Here is a 15,502-nt window from a genome sequence, read left to right on the forward strand (position 1 = left end):
ATCCCAAGTGCGGATTATCTGCAATACTTGTACATAGTTACAAAAATCGGGTTATTATTGTTGTGAGCCATCTTTTCAGAGGCTCCGCTGTTATCATACTGTTAACTGGGTTTAGATCACAAGTTGTACGGTGTGATTGGTGTGGCTGGTATGAGTCTTACCCGGGATTCAAAATTCCTCCCTTATTGTGTACGCTCGTCCGGGCACAGTACCTAACTGGCTTGGAGGAGGGTCATAGGGGGAGGAGCCAGTGCACACCACCTGATCGGAAAGCTTTACTTTTGTGCCCTGTCTCCTGCGGAGCCGCTATTCCCCATGGTCCTTTCAGGAACCCCAGCATCCACTACGGACTCCGAGAAATAGAATTATCGGTAAGTAAATTCTTATTATAATAATTAGTATATTCACAAATGTAATATGTCTAAAGATGCCTCCACTCTGAGAGAAAAACGGTTTATTTGCTTTGACTAAAGTGCACAGTTTGTGCCGGATGCAATGAAGTCCGAATTGGCCGGGGGTGCGGGTTCCCGCCCGAACTCTGTTGTTTTTTTAAAGCAGCAATCATTTGCAAGGCATGGTTTTGCCTTGTACATGATTAGCGGTTTAAAAAAATGTTCCGAATTCAGCCTTGAACCCGCACCTCTGGCCAACTCTGACATCATTACATACGGCCCCTCGTGTTAACAATCATATAAAACTGTTTACTTCTAAGTGGCCTCCTTTTGTTGCTAATGTTGACACATTTGCTGCTCATTGAAAATTGATCACTAATGGAAATGTGTATAATATGGAAGAACAGATCAAGACACCTTAAAATAAGATTTTAAACCTACCGGTAAATCTTTTTCTCGTAGTCCGTAGAGGATGCTGGGGACTCCGTAAGGACAATGGGGATAGACGGGCTCCGCAGGAGACATGGGCACTTTAAGAAAGACTTTAGATCTGGTGTGCTCCCTCTATGCCCCTCCTCCAGACCTCAGTTAGAGAAACTGTGCCCAGAGGAGACGGACAGTACGAGGAAAGGATCTTTGTTAATCCAAGGGCAAGATTCATACCAGCCACACCAATCACACCATATAACTTGTGATATACTATCCAGTTAACAGTATGAAAACGACATAGCATCAGTCCAAGACCGATGAGACTATAACATAACCCTTATTTAAGCAATAACTATATACAAGTCTTGCAGAAGTAGTCCGCACTTGGGACGGGCGCCCAGCATCCTCTACGGACTACGAGAAAAAGATTTACCGGTAGGTTTAAATTCTTATTTTCTCTTACGTCCTAGAGGATGCTGGGGACTCCGTAAGGACCATGGGGATTATACCAAAGCTCCCAAACGGGCGGGAGAGTGCGGATGACTCTGCAGCACCGATTGAGCAAACAGGAGGTCCTCATCAGCCAGGGTATCAAACTTATAGAGCTTTGCAAAGGAGTTTGAACCCGACCAAGTAGTAGCTCGGCACACCTGTAGCGCCGAGACCCCTCTGGCAGCCGCCCAAGAAGAGCCCACCTTCCTAGTGGAATGGGCCTTGACCGATTTAGGTAACGGCAATCCCGCCGTAGAATGCGCCTGCTGAATCGTGTTACAGATCCAACGAGCAATAGTCTACTTTGAAGCAGGGGCACCAATCTTGTTGGTTGCATACATGACAAACAGTGCTTCTGTTTTTCCGACTGTAGCCGATCTGGCCACGTAAATTTTCAAAACCCTGACCACATAAGGGACTCGGGATCCTCCAAGTCCCGCGTAGCCACAGGCACCACAATAGTTCATATGAAAGGATGAAACCACTTTTGGCAGGAATTGAGGACCGGTCCGCAATTCCGCTCTATGCATATGGAAAACCAGATAGGGGCTTTTATGTGATAAAACCGCTAATTCCGACACTCGCCTAGCCGAAGCCAAGGCTAATAACATGACCACCTTCCAAGTGAGATTTTTCAACTCCACCGTTTTAAGTGGTTCAAACTAGTGTGACTCAATGAAACTTAACACCACGTTAAGGTCCCAAGGCGTCACCGGAGGTACAAAAGGAGGCTGAATATGCAGTACTCCCTTCACAAAAGTTTGTACTTCAGGGAGAGAGGCCAATTCCTTTTGAAAGAAAATGGATAAGGCCGAAATCTGAACCTTAATAGATCCTAATTTTAGGCCGAAATTCACTCCAGTTTGCAGGAAGTGAAGGAAACGGCCCAGATGGAATTCTTCCGTAGGAGCATTCCTGGCCTCACACCAAGAAACATATTTTCGCCATATACGGTGATAATGTTTAGATGTCATGTCCTTCCTAGCCTTTATTAGCGTAGGAATGACCTCATCCGGAATACCCTTATCCGCTAGGATCCGGCGTTCACCCGCCATGCCGTCCAACGCAGCCGCGGTAAGTCTTGGAATAGACATGGCCCCTGTTGCAACCGGTCCTGTCTTAGAGGAAGAGGCCACGGATCTTCTGTGAGCATTTCCTGCAGATCCGGATACCAGGTCCTTCGTGGCCAATCTGGAACAATGAGGATTGTTCTCATTCCTCTCCCTCCTACCATTCTCAACACCTTGGGTATGAGAGGAAGAGGGGGAAATACATAGACCGACTGGAACACCCACGGTGTCACTAGGGCATCTACAGCTACTGCCTGAGGGTCTCTTGACCTGGTGCAATACCTCTGTAGCTTCTTGTTGAGGCGGGACGCCATCATGTCTATCTGTGGCAGTTCCCACTGACTTGCAATCTGTGCGAAGGCTTCCTAAAGAAGTCCTCTCTTGGATGCAGGTCGTGTTTGCTGAGGAAGTCTGCTTCTCAGTTGTCCACTCCCGGAATGAACTGCTGAAAATGCGCTTATATGATTTTCCGCCCAGCGGAGAATCCTGGTGGCTTCTGACATTTCCACTCTGCTCTTTGTGCCGCCTTGGCGGTCTACATGAGCCACTGCGGGGATGTTGTCTGACTGGATCAGAACCGATAGGTCGCGAAGCAATGTTTCCGCTTGCCGAAGGGCGTTGTATATGGCCCTTAGCTCCAGGATGTTGATTTGAATACAAGTTTTTTGACTTGACCCAAAGACCTTGGAAGTTTCTTCCCTGTGTGACTGCTCCCCCACCTCGGAGGCTCGCGTCCGTGGCTACCAGAATCCAGTCCTGGATGGCGAACCTACGACCCTGCAGATGGTGAGCACTCTGCAGCCACCATAGGAGAGACACCCTGGCCCTAGGGGACAGGGTGATTAACTGATGCATCTGTAGATGTGATCCGGACCACTTGTTCCGTAGATCTCATTGGAAAGTCCTCGCATGGAACCTGCCGAAGGGAATGGCCCCGTAAGATACCACCATCTTTCCCAGGACCCGAGTGCAGTGATGCACTGATACCTGTTTTGGCTTTAATAGGTTTTTTACCAGAGTCATTAGTTCCTGGGCCTTCTCTATCGGAAGATAAACCCATTTCTGGTCCGTATTCAGAATCATACCCAAGAAGGGCAGACGAGTCATAGGAACCAACTGTGACTTCGGGATATTGAGAATCCAGCCGAGTTGCTGTGACACCTTCAGCGAAAGTGACACGCTGTTCAACAACTGCTCTTTTGATCTCGCCCTTATTAGGAGATCTTCCAAGTATGGGATAATTGTGACTCCTTGCTTGCGTAGGAGCACCATAATTTCCACCAAATACCCTGAAATTGGTAATGACAATACTGTACCGTAATTCTCAGGTACGCCTGATGGGGTGGATAAATGGGAACATGAAGGTATGCAGCCTTTATGTCTAGATACACCATAAAATCCCCCCCTTCCAGGCTGGCGATGATCGCTCTGAGCGATTCCACCTTGAATATAAACCTTTTCAAGTATAGGTTCAGATATTTTAATTTTAAAATAGGTCTGACCGAACCGTCCGGTTTCGGGACTACAGCCAAGGTTGAGTAATATCCCCTGCCTTGTTGAAGGAGGGGAACCTTGAGCACCACCTGTTGGAGATACAATGTGTGAATTGTATTTAATATTATCTCCCTTTCTGGGGGAGAAGCCAGTAGGGCCAATAAGGAAAACCGGCGAGGAGGCACCTCTTCGAATTCCAGCTTGTAACCCTGAGAAACAATTTCTATTGCCCAGGGATCCACCTGTGAGTGAACTCGGATGTGGCTGAAGAGTCGAAGACGTGCTCCCACTGGGGCGGACTCCCTTAGCGGAGCCCCAGCGTCATGCGGTGGATTTAGTAGAGGCCGGGGAGGACTTCTGTTCCTGGGAACTAGCTGTGCCCTGCTCCCTTACCTCTGGTAAGAAAGGACGCTCCTCGTACTTTCTTGTTTTTCTGCGACCGAAAGGACTGCATTTGATAATGTCGTGCTTTCTTAGGCTGTGAGGGAATATAAGGCAAAAGATCAGATTTACCAGCTATAGCTGTGGAGACCAGGTTCGAGAGCCCTTCTCCACACAATTCCTCACCCTTGTAAGGTAAAACCTCCATATGCCTCTTTTAGTCGCCATCACCTGTCCATTGCATGTTCCACAGGACACGTCTAGCAGAAATCGACATAGCGTTGACTCTAGAACCCAGTAGACCAATGTCTCTTTGAGCCTGTCTTATATATAAGACAGCATCTCTTAGATATATATATATATATATATATATCTCTATATATCCTAGGGTCAATAACATGGTATCCTTATCTAGGGCTTCAATCTCCGCTGATAAGCTATCTGTCCACGCTGCTACAGCGCTATAAACCCCTGCCGACACAATCGCCGGTCTGAGTAGTGTACCAGAATGTGTGTAAATGGACTTCAAAGTACTTTTCTGCATGCTATCTGCAGGATCCCTGAGGGTAGCTGTCTCTTGGTATGTCAGCGCTACCTTTTGGGTAAACGTGTCAACGCCTTGTCCACCCTAGGGGAGGATTCCCATCGTATCCTGGCCCTAGCAGGGAAAGGATACGCCATGAGAATTCTTTTGGGAAACTGCAGTTTCTTGTCTGGAGATTCCCTCTCTTTTTCACACAATTCATTTGGTTCATGAGAGGGGGGAAATGTTATCTCAGCTTTCTTCCCCTTAAACATGTGTACCCTCGTGTCAGGGACAGATGGGTCATCAGTGATATGCAAAACAACTTTTATTACAATAATCATATTGAATACTTTTCTGCCAGTTTTGGCTGTAACTTTGCATCATCGTAGTCGACACTGGAGTCAGACTCCGTGTCGGTATCAGTGTCTATTATTTTGGATAGTGGGCGTTTTGAGACTCTGAAGGTCCCTGCGACATAGGGACAGACATGGGTAGATTCCCTGTCCGTTCTCTATTCTTTTGTGCAATAAATTTACCTCGGCACTTAATTCCACATATCCAGTCAGGTGTCGGCGTTGTCGATGGAGACACCACACACACACATTTGCTCCATCTCCTCCTTAGAAGAGCTTTTTACCTCAGACATGTCGACACACGCGTACCGACACACCACACACTCAGGGAATCCTCTTATCTGAAGACAGTTCCCCCACAAGGCCCTTTGGAGAGACAGAGAGAGAGTATGCCAGCACACACCCAGCGCTAATACCCCAGAAAAAACACACAATGTGTTTACCCAGTAGCGCTGTAATACTATTATTTGCTGCCAATTATGTGCCCCCCCCCTCTTCTCTGAAACCCCCTTTCACCGTGGATAAGCAGGGGAGAGTCTGGGGCGCTTCCTCTCAGCTGTGCTGTGGAGAAAAAGGGCGCTGGTGAGTGCTGAGGGAGAAGCCCCGCCCCCTCGGCGGCGGCCTTCTGTCCCGCTTAAATATAATAAATACTGGCGGGGGCTCTTTATATATACAGTGCCTAGCTGTATATATATCTCTTTTGCCAGAAATGAGGTTTATATTGCTGCCCAGGGCGCCCCCCCTGCGCCCTGCACCCTTACAGTGACTGCCGTGTGTGAGGTGTGTGGGAGCAATGGCGCACAGCTGCACTGCTGTGCGTTACCTCAGTGAAGATCATGAATTCTTCTGCCGCCTCTGAAGTCTTCTTTTCTTCTTATACTCACCCGGCTTCTATCTTCCGGCTCTGTGAGGAGGACGGCGGCGCGGCTCCGGGACGAACTCCAGGGTGAGACCTGTGTTCTGACTCCCTCTGGAGCTAATGATGTCCAGTAGCCTAAGAAGCAGAGCCTTGAAACTCACAGAAGTAGGTCTGCTTCTCTCCCCTCAGTCCCTCGATGCAGGGAGTCTGTTGCCAGCAGGCTCCCTGAAAATAAAAAACCTAACCAATATACTTTCTGTCAGAAAGCTCAGGAGAGCTCTCTGAAAAGCACCCAGTCTCCACTGGGCACAGTATCAAACTGAGGTCTGGAGGAGGGGCATAGAGGGAGGAGCCAGTGCACACCAGATATAAAGTCTTTCTTAAAGTGCCCATGTCTCCTGTGGAGCCTGTCTATCCCCATGGTCCTTACGGAGTCCCCAGCATCCTCTAGGACGTAAGAGAAAATAATTTGTTACAGATAAACTTTATATAAAAAGAATTGTAATACTTAAGCACATAGAAATAAATAACAATCAATCAATTGTAAATGTAACAACTGGGTCTGATATACCATTATACCATACTGGATATTTCTGCTTCGAATATAACAAGTCAAAAAGTGCAATGAAAATATAAAGGGGTATATGCAATTGCGGTCGAATTGCCGCAAATGTCGAAAAACGGGGCATTTTCGACAAAAAAAAATCTGTCGAATTGGATTCGACAATGCAATACAGTAATTTTCGACAAAAAACCTGCCGTTTCAGATTCGACTTTTTGCCCGGTGCTGGTGTTAAAAATACGGGGGACCCCTACGTGTTTTGTCCCCCGTATTTTTGGCACCAGGACCGGACGCAGAGTCTGGTGCTGGTTGTTAAAATACGGGGGATCCCCTGTCACTTTTTCCCCCCGTATTTTTACAACCAGGACCGGCTCAAATAGCCCGAGGCTGGTTATGCTTAGGAGGGGGGACCCCACGCAATTTTTTTCAAGTTTTTTTTTAACACTTTTGTGCTGTCCATGAAGTCGAATCCAGGACGCACACTATTCGTCAATTGGTCCGTTTTTCGACAGCGGGACTGTCGAATCCGTTTTTTATTGAATATGTCGAATTCGGGTCCCGGCAGCCGGGATTCGACTGTCGAATCCAAAAACGGTCGAATTCCAGCCGGAATTTGACCGCAATTGCATATACCCCAAAATGTTTTGACAACGGGCTGCAGGCTCCAGGGTGACATTTATATCAGTATAGAACTCTTATTGTGCTTGGATATAACTTATTGTACTTGGGTATACAAGTACTGTGCTAAAAGTGGTAAATTAATCACTGTAAAATGAGGAAATTAAAGTCTTGTTAATAAAATAGTGTTCACTGACATCGCATAATCATGGTACACTTTATAAGTATGATCTCACTGTATTAATTGTGGTTCTGTGGTGCATCGGGTAAACGATGGTGGCTGTGCAAGATAAATGTTGCTGCCGATTGCATCTGTATTCAGGGGCAGATGTATTAAGCCTGGAGAAGTGATAAAGCAGTGGTAAGTGGAAGGTGATAATGCACCAGCCAATCAGCTCATAACTCAATTTACATATTGGAGCTGATTGGCTGGTGCATTATCACCTTCCACTTATCACTGCTCTATCACTTCATCAGGCTTAATACATCTGCCCCTCAGTACTGTAAGTGGCTGCATGGCGGTTCCAATACAGATGATCCTGATTTCAGAGATGCAGCAGTTGCCAGAACCTTAGAATACAAGGAGAGCTCAACAGAAAATGTCCCAATTGGCTGCAGGGTAGTAGAAGATAATCCGAAAAGGGAGTCTGGGAGGTGGTACCATATTCTTTACCAATGATTGGACAACCTACTTGGATTATCTTCTCTTTCCCAGCAGCCAAATTGGGACGTTTCCTGTTGAGCTCTTCAGTCATGTATAGTAAGGTTCCAGCAGCTGCTATGGCAGTGACTCAGGATCATCTATCTTGGCATTGAGAGGTAGATGTTTTATCTAGCATTCATCTCCGGATGGTGGTGAAACAGGTCCAGATATCGGCAGCATGTATTATTGTTTAAACCCCAGTTTCTCTGACGTCCTAGTGGATGCTGGGGACTCCGTAAGGACCATGGGGAATAGACGGCTCCGCAGGAGACTGGGCACATCTAAAGAAAGATTTAGGACTATCTGGTGTGCACTGGCTCCTCCCACTATGACCCTCCTCCAAGCCTCAGTTAGATTCTTGTGCCCGGCTGAGCTGGATGCACACTAGGGGCTCTCCTGAGCTCCTAGAAGAAAGTATAGTTTAGGTTTTTTATTTTCAGTGAGACCTGCTGGCAACAGGCTCACTGCAACGAGGGACTAAGGGGAGAAGAAGCGAACCTACCTAAGTGGTGGTAGCTTGGGCTTCTTAGGCTACTGGACACCATTAGCTCCAGAGGGATCGTACACAGGACCCAACCTCGTCGTCCGTTCCCGGAGCCGCGCCGCCGTCCCCCTTACAGAGCCAGAATCAAGAAGGTGGTCCGGAAAATCGGCGGCTGAAGACTTCTGTCTTCTCCAAGGTAGCGCACAGCACTGCAGCTGTGCGCCATTGCTCCTCATGCACACCACACACTGCGGTCACTGATGGGTGCAGGGCGCTGGGGGGGGGGGCGCCCTGAGCAGCAATAATAACACCTTGGCTGGCAAAACTAACACCATATATAGCCCCAGAGGCTATATAGGTGTATATTAACCCCTGCCAGAAACGATAAAATAGCGGGAGAAAGCCCGCCGAAAAAGGGGCGGAGCCAACTCCCTCAGCACACTGGCGCCATTATTCCCTCACAGCTTCGCTGGAAGGAAGCTCCCTGGCTCTCCCCTGCAGTCCTGCACTACAGAAAGGGTAAAAAAGAGAGGGGGGGCACAATTTAGGCGCAGTATATATATATATATATATATATATATATATATATATATATATATATGCAGCTATAGGGGAAAACACTCTGTATAGTTATCCCTGTGTTATATAGCGCCCTGGTGTGTGCTGGCATACTCTCCCTCTGTCTCCCCAAAGGGCTTTGTGGGGTCCTGTCCTCTGTAAGAGCATTCCCTGTGTGTCTGCTGTGTGTCGGTACTGCTGTGTCGACATGTATGATGAGGATAATGATGTGGAGGCGGAGCAAATGCCTGTGAATGTGATGTCACCCCCTGCGGGGTCGACACCAGTGTGGATGGACTTATGGAAGGAATTACGTGACAGTGCTCTGTCTCCCCAAAGGGCTTTGTGGGGTCCTGTCCTCTGTAAGAGCATTCCCTGTGTGTCTGCTGTGTGTCGGTACTGCTGTGTCGACATGTATGATGAGGATAATGATGTGGAGGCGGAGCAAATGCCTGTGAATGTGATGTCACCCCCTGCGGGGTCGACACCAGTGTGGATGGACTTATGGAAGGAATTACGTGACAGTGTCAGCTCCTTACATAAAAGGTTTGACGACATAGGACAGCCGGCTACTCAGCTGGTGCCTGTCCAAGCGTCTCAAATGTCATCAGGGGCTATAAAACGCCCGCTACCTCAGATGACAGATACAGATGTCGACGCGGATACCGACTCCAGTGTCGACGATGATGAGACGAGTGTACCCTCCAATAGATCCACCCGTTATATGATTGAGGCTATGAAAAATGTATTACACATTTCTGATGATACCCCAGGTACCACAAAAAAAAAAAGGTATTATGTTTGGTGAGAAAAAACTACCAGTAGTTTTTCCTGCATCTGACGAATTAAATGAGGTGTGTGAGGAAGCGTGGTCTTCCCCAGATAAGAAATTGATCATTTCTAAACGGTTAATGGCTGCGTACCCTTTCCCGCCAGAGGATAGGTCACGCTGGGAAACTCCCCCTAGGGTAGATAAAGCGCTGACACGCTTATCAAAGAAGGTGGCACTACCGTCTCCGGATACGGCCGCCCTAAAAGAACCTGCTGATAGAAAGCAGGAAAGTACCCTAAAAGCTATATACACACACACGGGCATTATATTGAGACCCGCTATTGCATCAGCTTGGATGTGCAGTGCTGCTGCTGCGTGGTCAGACTCCCTGTCGGAAAACATTGATACCATGGATAGGGACAATATTTTGCGAACGATTGACCATATTAAAGACGCGGTCTTATACATGCGTGATGCACAGAGGGATATTTGCCGGCTGGCATCAAAAATAAGCGCTATGTCCATTGCCGCCAGACGGGGGTTATGGACTAGGCAATGGTCAGGTGATGCCGACTCCAAGCGGCACATGGAAGTTTTACCCTATAAAGGGGTGGAACTTTTTGGGGAAGGTCTTTCAGACCTCGTTTCCACAGCTACTGCTGGGAAATCGACTTTTTTGCCACAGGCTACCCCACAGCAAAAGAAAGCACCGTATTATCAGGTACAGTCCTTTCGGCCCCAGAAAAATAAGCGGGCTAGAGGCTCATCCTTTCTGCCGAGGGGCAGAGGAAGGGGGAAAAAGCTGCAGCGCACAGCTAGTTCCCAGGAGCAGAAGTCCTCCCCTGCGTCCGGTAAGTCCACAGCATGACGCTGGGGCTGCTCAGGCGGAATCGGGAACGGTGGGGGCGCGTCTCAGGTTTTTCAGCACACAGTGGGCTCTCTCACAAGTGGATCCCTGGGTCCTTCAAGTAGTATCTCAGGGGTACAGGCTGGAATTCGAGACGTCTCCCCCCCGCCGTTTCCTAAAATCTGCCTTGCCGGCAACTTCCTCTGCCAGGGAGGCAGTGTTGGTGGCTATTCAAAAACTGTATTCACAGAAAGTGATCGTCAAGGTACCCCTCCTTCAACAAGGAAAGGGTTACTACTCCACAATGTTTGTGGTACCGAAACCGGACGGTTCGGTGAGACCCATCTTAAATTTAAAAGCCTTGAACACTTATATCAAAAGGTTCAAGTTCAAGATGGAATCGCTCAGGGCGGTTATTGCGAGCCTGGAGGAGGGGGATTACATGGTATCCCTGGACATCAAGGATGCGTACCTGCATGTCCCCATTTACCCTCCGCACCAGGAGTACCTCAGATTTGTGGTACAGGACTGTCGCTATCAGTTCCAGACGCTGCCGTTTGGGTTATCCACGGCACCGAGGGTCTTTACCAAGGTAATGATCGAAATGATGATACTCCTTCGCAAGAAGGGAGTTTTAATTATCCCGTACTTGGACGATCTCCTGATAAAGGCGAGGTCCAAAGAACAGTTGATAGGGGGGGTGGCACTTTCTCAGGAAGTGCTACAACAACACGGCTGGATTCTAAACATTCCACAGTCACAGCTGGTCCCGACGACACGTCTTCTGTTCCTGGGAATGATTCTGGACACAGACCAGAAAAGAGTGTTTCTTCCACTGGAAAAAGCCGAGGAATTGTCATCTCTGGTCAGAGACATCCTAAAACCAGGAAAAGTGTCGGTACATCAATGCACACGAGTCCTGGGAAAAATGGTAGCTTCGTACGAAGCAATTCCATTCGGAAGGTTCCACGCAAGGACGTTCCAGTGGGACCTGTTGGACAAATGGTCCGGGTCCCATCTCCAGATGCAACAGCGGATAACCCTATCGGCCAGAACCAGGGTGTCGCTGCTGTGGTGGCTGGAGAGGGCTCATCTACTAGAGGGCCGCAGATTCGGAATACAGGACTGGGTCCTGGTGACCATGGATGCCAGCCTTCGGGGCTGGGGGGCAGTCACAAAGGGAAGAAGTTTCCAGGGACTGTGGTCAAATCAGGAGATTTCTCTTCACATAAATATCCTGGAGTTAAGGGCCATTTACAATGCCCTAAGCCAGGCAAGACCCCTGCTTCAAAACCAGCCGGTACTGATCCAGTCAGACAACATCACGGCGGTCGCCCATGTAAACAGACAGGGCGGCACAAGAAGCAGGATGGCGATGGCAGAAGCCACAAGGATTCTCAGATGGGCAGAGAATCATGTGTTAGCACTGACGGCAGTGTTCATTCCGGGAGTGGACAACTGGGAAGCAGACTTCCTCAGCAGACACGACCTCCACCCGGGAGAATGGGGACTTCATCCAGAAGTTTTCCAAATGCTGGTCAACCGGTGGGAAAAACCACAGGTAGACATGATGGCGTCCCGCCTCAACAAGAAGTTGAAAAGATATTGCGCCCAGTCAAGAGACCCTCAGGCGATAGCGGTGGACGCTCTAGTGACACCATGGGTGTACCAGTCGGTTTATGTGTTTCCTCCTCTACCTCTCATACCCAAGGTACTGAGAATAATAAGAAGGCGAGGAGTGAAAACCATACTCGTGGTTCCGGATTGGCCAAGAAGAGCTTGGTACCCGGAACTTCAAGAGATGCTTACAGAGGACCCTTGGCCTCTGCCGCTCAGACAAGACCTGCTGCAGCAGGGACCCTGTCTGTTCCAAGACTTACCGCGGCTGCGTTTGACGGCATGGCGGTTGAACACCGGATCCTGAAGGAAAAGGGTATTCTGGAGGAAGTCATCCCTACCCTGATCAAAGCCAGGAAGGATGTCACCGCAAAACATTATCACCGCATTTGGCGAAAATATGTTGCTTGGTGTGAGGCCATGAAGGCCCCGACGGAGGAATTTCAACTGGGTCGATTCCTGCACTTCCTGCAAGCAGGGGTGACGTTGGGCCTCAAATTGGGGTCCATAAAGGTCCAGATTTCGGCTCTGTCGATTTTCTTCCAAAAAGAACTGGCTTCACTGCCCGAAGTTCAGACTTTTGTCAAAGGAGTTCTGCATATTCAGCCTCCTTTTGTGCCCCCAGTGGCACCTTGGGATCTCAATGTGGTTTTGGCATTCCTGAAATCACATTGGTTCGAACCACTTAAGACTGTGGATTTAAAATATCTCACGTGGAAAGTGGTCATGCTGTTGGCCTTGGCGTCGGCCAGGCGGGTTTCAGAATTGGCGGCTTTGTCTTGTAAAAGCCCTTATCTGATTTTCCATATGGATAGGGCAGAATTGAGGACTCGTCCTCAGTTTCTCCCAAAGGTGGTCTCAGCTTTTCACTTGAACCAACCTATTGTGGTGCCTGCGGCTACTAGGGACTTGGAGGATTCCAAGTTGCTGGACGTAGTCAGGGCCCTAAAAATTTATATTTCCAGGACGGCTGGAGTCAGAAAGACTGACTCGCTGTTTATCCTGTATGCACCCACCAAGCTGGGTGCTCCTGCTTCTAAGCAGTCTATTGCGCGCTGGATTTGTAGCACTATTCAGTTGGCGCATTCTGCGGTAGGCTTACCGCAGCCTAAATCTGTAAAAGCCCATTCCACACGGAAGGTGGGCTCATCTTGGGCGGCTGCCCGAGGGGTCTCGGCTTTACAACTTTGCCGAGCAGCTACTTGGTCGGGGGCAAACACGTTTGCAAAATTCTACAAATTTGATACCCTGGCTGAGGAGGACCTGGAATTCTCTCATTCGGTGCTGCAGAGTCATCCGCACTCTCCCGCCCGTTTGGGAGCTTTGGTATAATCCCCATGGTCCTTACGGAGTCCCCAGCATCCACTAGGACGTCAGAGAAAATAAGATTTTACTCACCGGTAAATCTATTTCTCGTAGTCCGTAGTGGATGCTGGGCGCCCGTCCCAAGTGCGGATTGTCTGCAATACTTGTACATAGTTATTGTTACAAAAATCGGGTTTTGTTGTGAGCCATCTCTTCAGAGGCTCCTCTGTTATCATGCTGTTAACTGGGTTCAGATCACAAGTTGTACGGTGTGATTGGTGTGGCTGGTATGAGTCTTACCCGGGATTCAAAATCCTTCCTTATTGTGTCAGCTCTTCCGGGCACAGTTCCTAACTGAGGCTTGGAGGAGGGTCATAGGGGGAGGAGCCAGTGCACACCAGATAGTCCTAAATCTTTCTTTAGATGTGCCCAGTCTCCTGCGGAGCCGTCTATTCCCCATGGTCCTTACGGAGTCCCCAGCATCCACTACGGACTACGAGAAATAGATTTACCGGTGAGTAAAATCTTATTTTCTGCACCTTTCTTCGGCGCTTCAGTGTGTAGGTGCTAACTGCACTTGTCTGCTTGCACATTAGTGAATCTGCTGGAAGGGTGCTGAGTGTCTCACCCCCAGCTGGCTCCACTGGACATTCTTGAGAACCTGCAGGCCTCGCAAGATCTCCTGTGTAGCCAGGATCCTGGCAGCCACAGCAGGCACTACAGTGTCTGTGCATGGGAAGACACCTGCAGTTATCTAAATTGATCGCTGTAGGTGTCGGAACGGTTAGTGCCACTGACTGTTCATACATGGGCTTGGGACATTGGTGCACTGTCATGTAGATAATGACAGGGGCAAGTAGCGCTCCTGTCATTTACCACATACCGTTACACTAATACATGGGGCATAAGCACTATCAACACACACAACGCTGATACCACTCTCCCCCCATAGCAACTCCTTATATATGTACCCCAGAGACCGGATGCAAGTGGCAGACACATTTACCTCATACAGCGGCCATACACACCACGGGATCTCAATTAATACAGCTGTATATTGATTTCAGTGTCATCCTGGAACCCGCAGTCAATTATCAAAATATATTATATTGCATTGCAGTTTTTCACTTTTTTTTTATAATTGATGGGTAGATTTACATGCTTAGGCTGGTATATCAGACCACTTGTTATGTTTACAAATGATTATTTCTATGTGCTTAATTATTAGATACTATTCTTTATTTAAAGACTTTACCTATATCAATTATTTTTTATTTTTTACTTTTGTTGGAAATGTACATTTCCACTAGTGGTCATCATTTTGTGACTTGTCCTGTGAGTGCATACACACATTTGGAATCTGGAGCTATAATAATTTTAATATCCAGTTTAGTTACATAAACTATTGTGAAGTTCTTTATTTGAACTACATCCAAGTTTGAATACACTACAATGTAGTATATGTGATGTAGTACAAAAATACCTGCCTGCACATACTATTTTGCCTTGAGCTATGGACTAGACGGGAGTGCGCATCGCAAGGGACAATACACACGGTGCGATTTGAACTAGACTCAATGCTATTTGAACTAAAAAGATCAAATAGTGGGCACCATTAGGTGTATATTTATTAAAGGTTGTTTTATCAATTTAAAATTATTGAAAATCGATCTAAATCTCTGTCATCATGTTTCGAGGGCTAAAACACATTTACTAACATTTAAAAATTCATATCAAAATCATGTGTTAGTAAATGTGCATTTTAGCCCCTGAAACACAACCTAGATTTAAAATGAACTTTTATCGATTGAAATTGGTGAAAATAGACCTTTTGTAAATACCCCTGATTGGGTTATTTGTTGCTTACAACCCAACATTTGTGTCCACTACTGTAGGTTCCAACACTTGCAAAATCTGTGAGTCATGACTAACCTCTCATGTTTTGTTTTTGTTTTTTAACCCTTAGAGATTTCAGTAAACTATGACTTTCTTACAATAGATCCTCACTGAGTGTATGCACCTTTTTGTTAATTTACTAAT

General features: G+C 47.6%; 1 protein-coding gene across 1 annotated transcript in view; it reads left to right on the top strand.

Moving 5' to 3' along the window:
- The window catches only part of VPS29 (VPS29 retromer complex component), a 72,873-nt gene that overhangs the window by 30,891 nt on the left and 26,480 nt on the right, over nt 1–15,502 (top strand). The window lies entirely within an intron of this gene.

Source organism: Pseudophryne corroboree, chromosome 1 (genome assembly GCF_028390025.1).
Source record: "Pseudophryne corroboree isolate aPseCor3 chromosome 1, aPseCor3.hap2, whole genome shotgun sequence".
Classification (NCBI taxonomy): Eukaryota; Metazoa; Chordata; class Amphibia; order Anura; family Myobatrachidae; genus Pseudophryne; species Pseudophryne corroboree.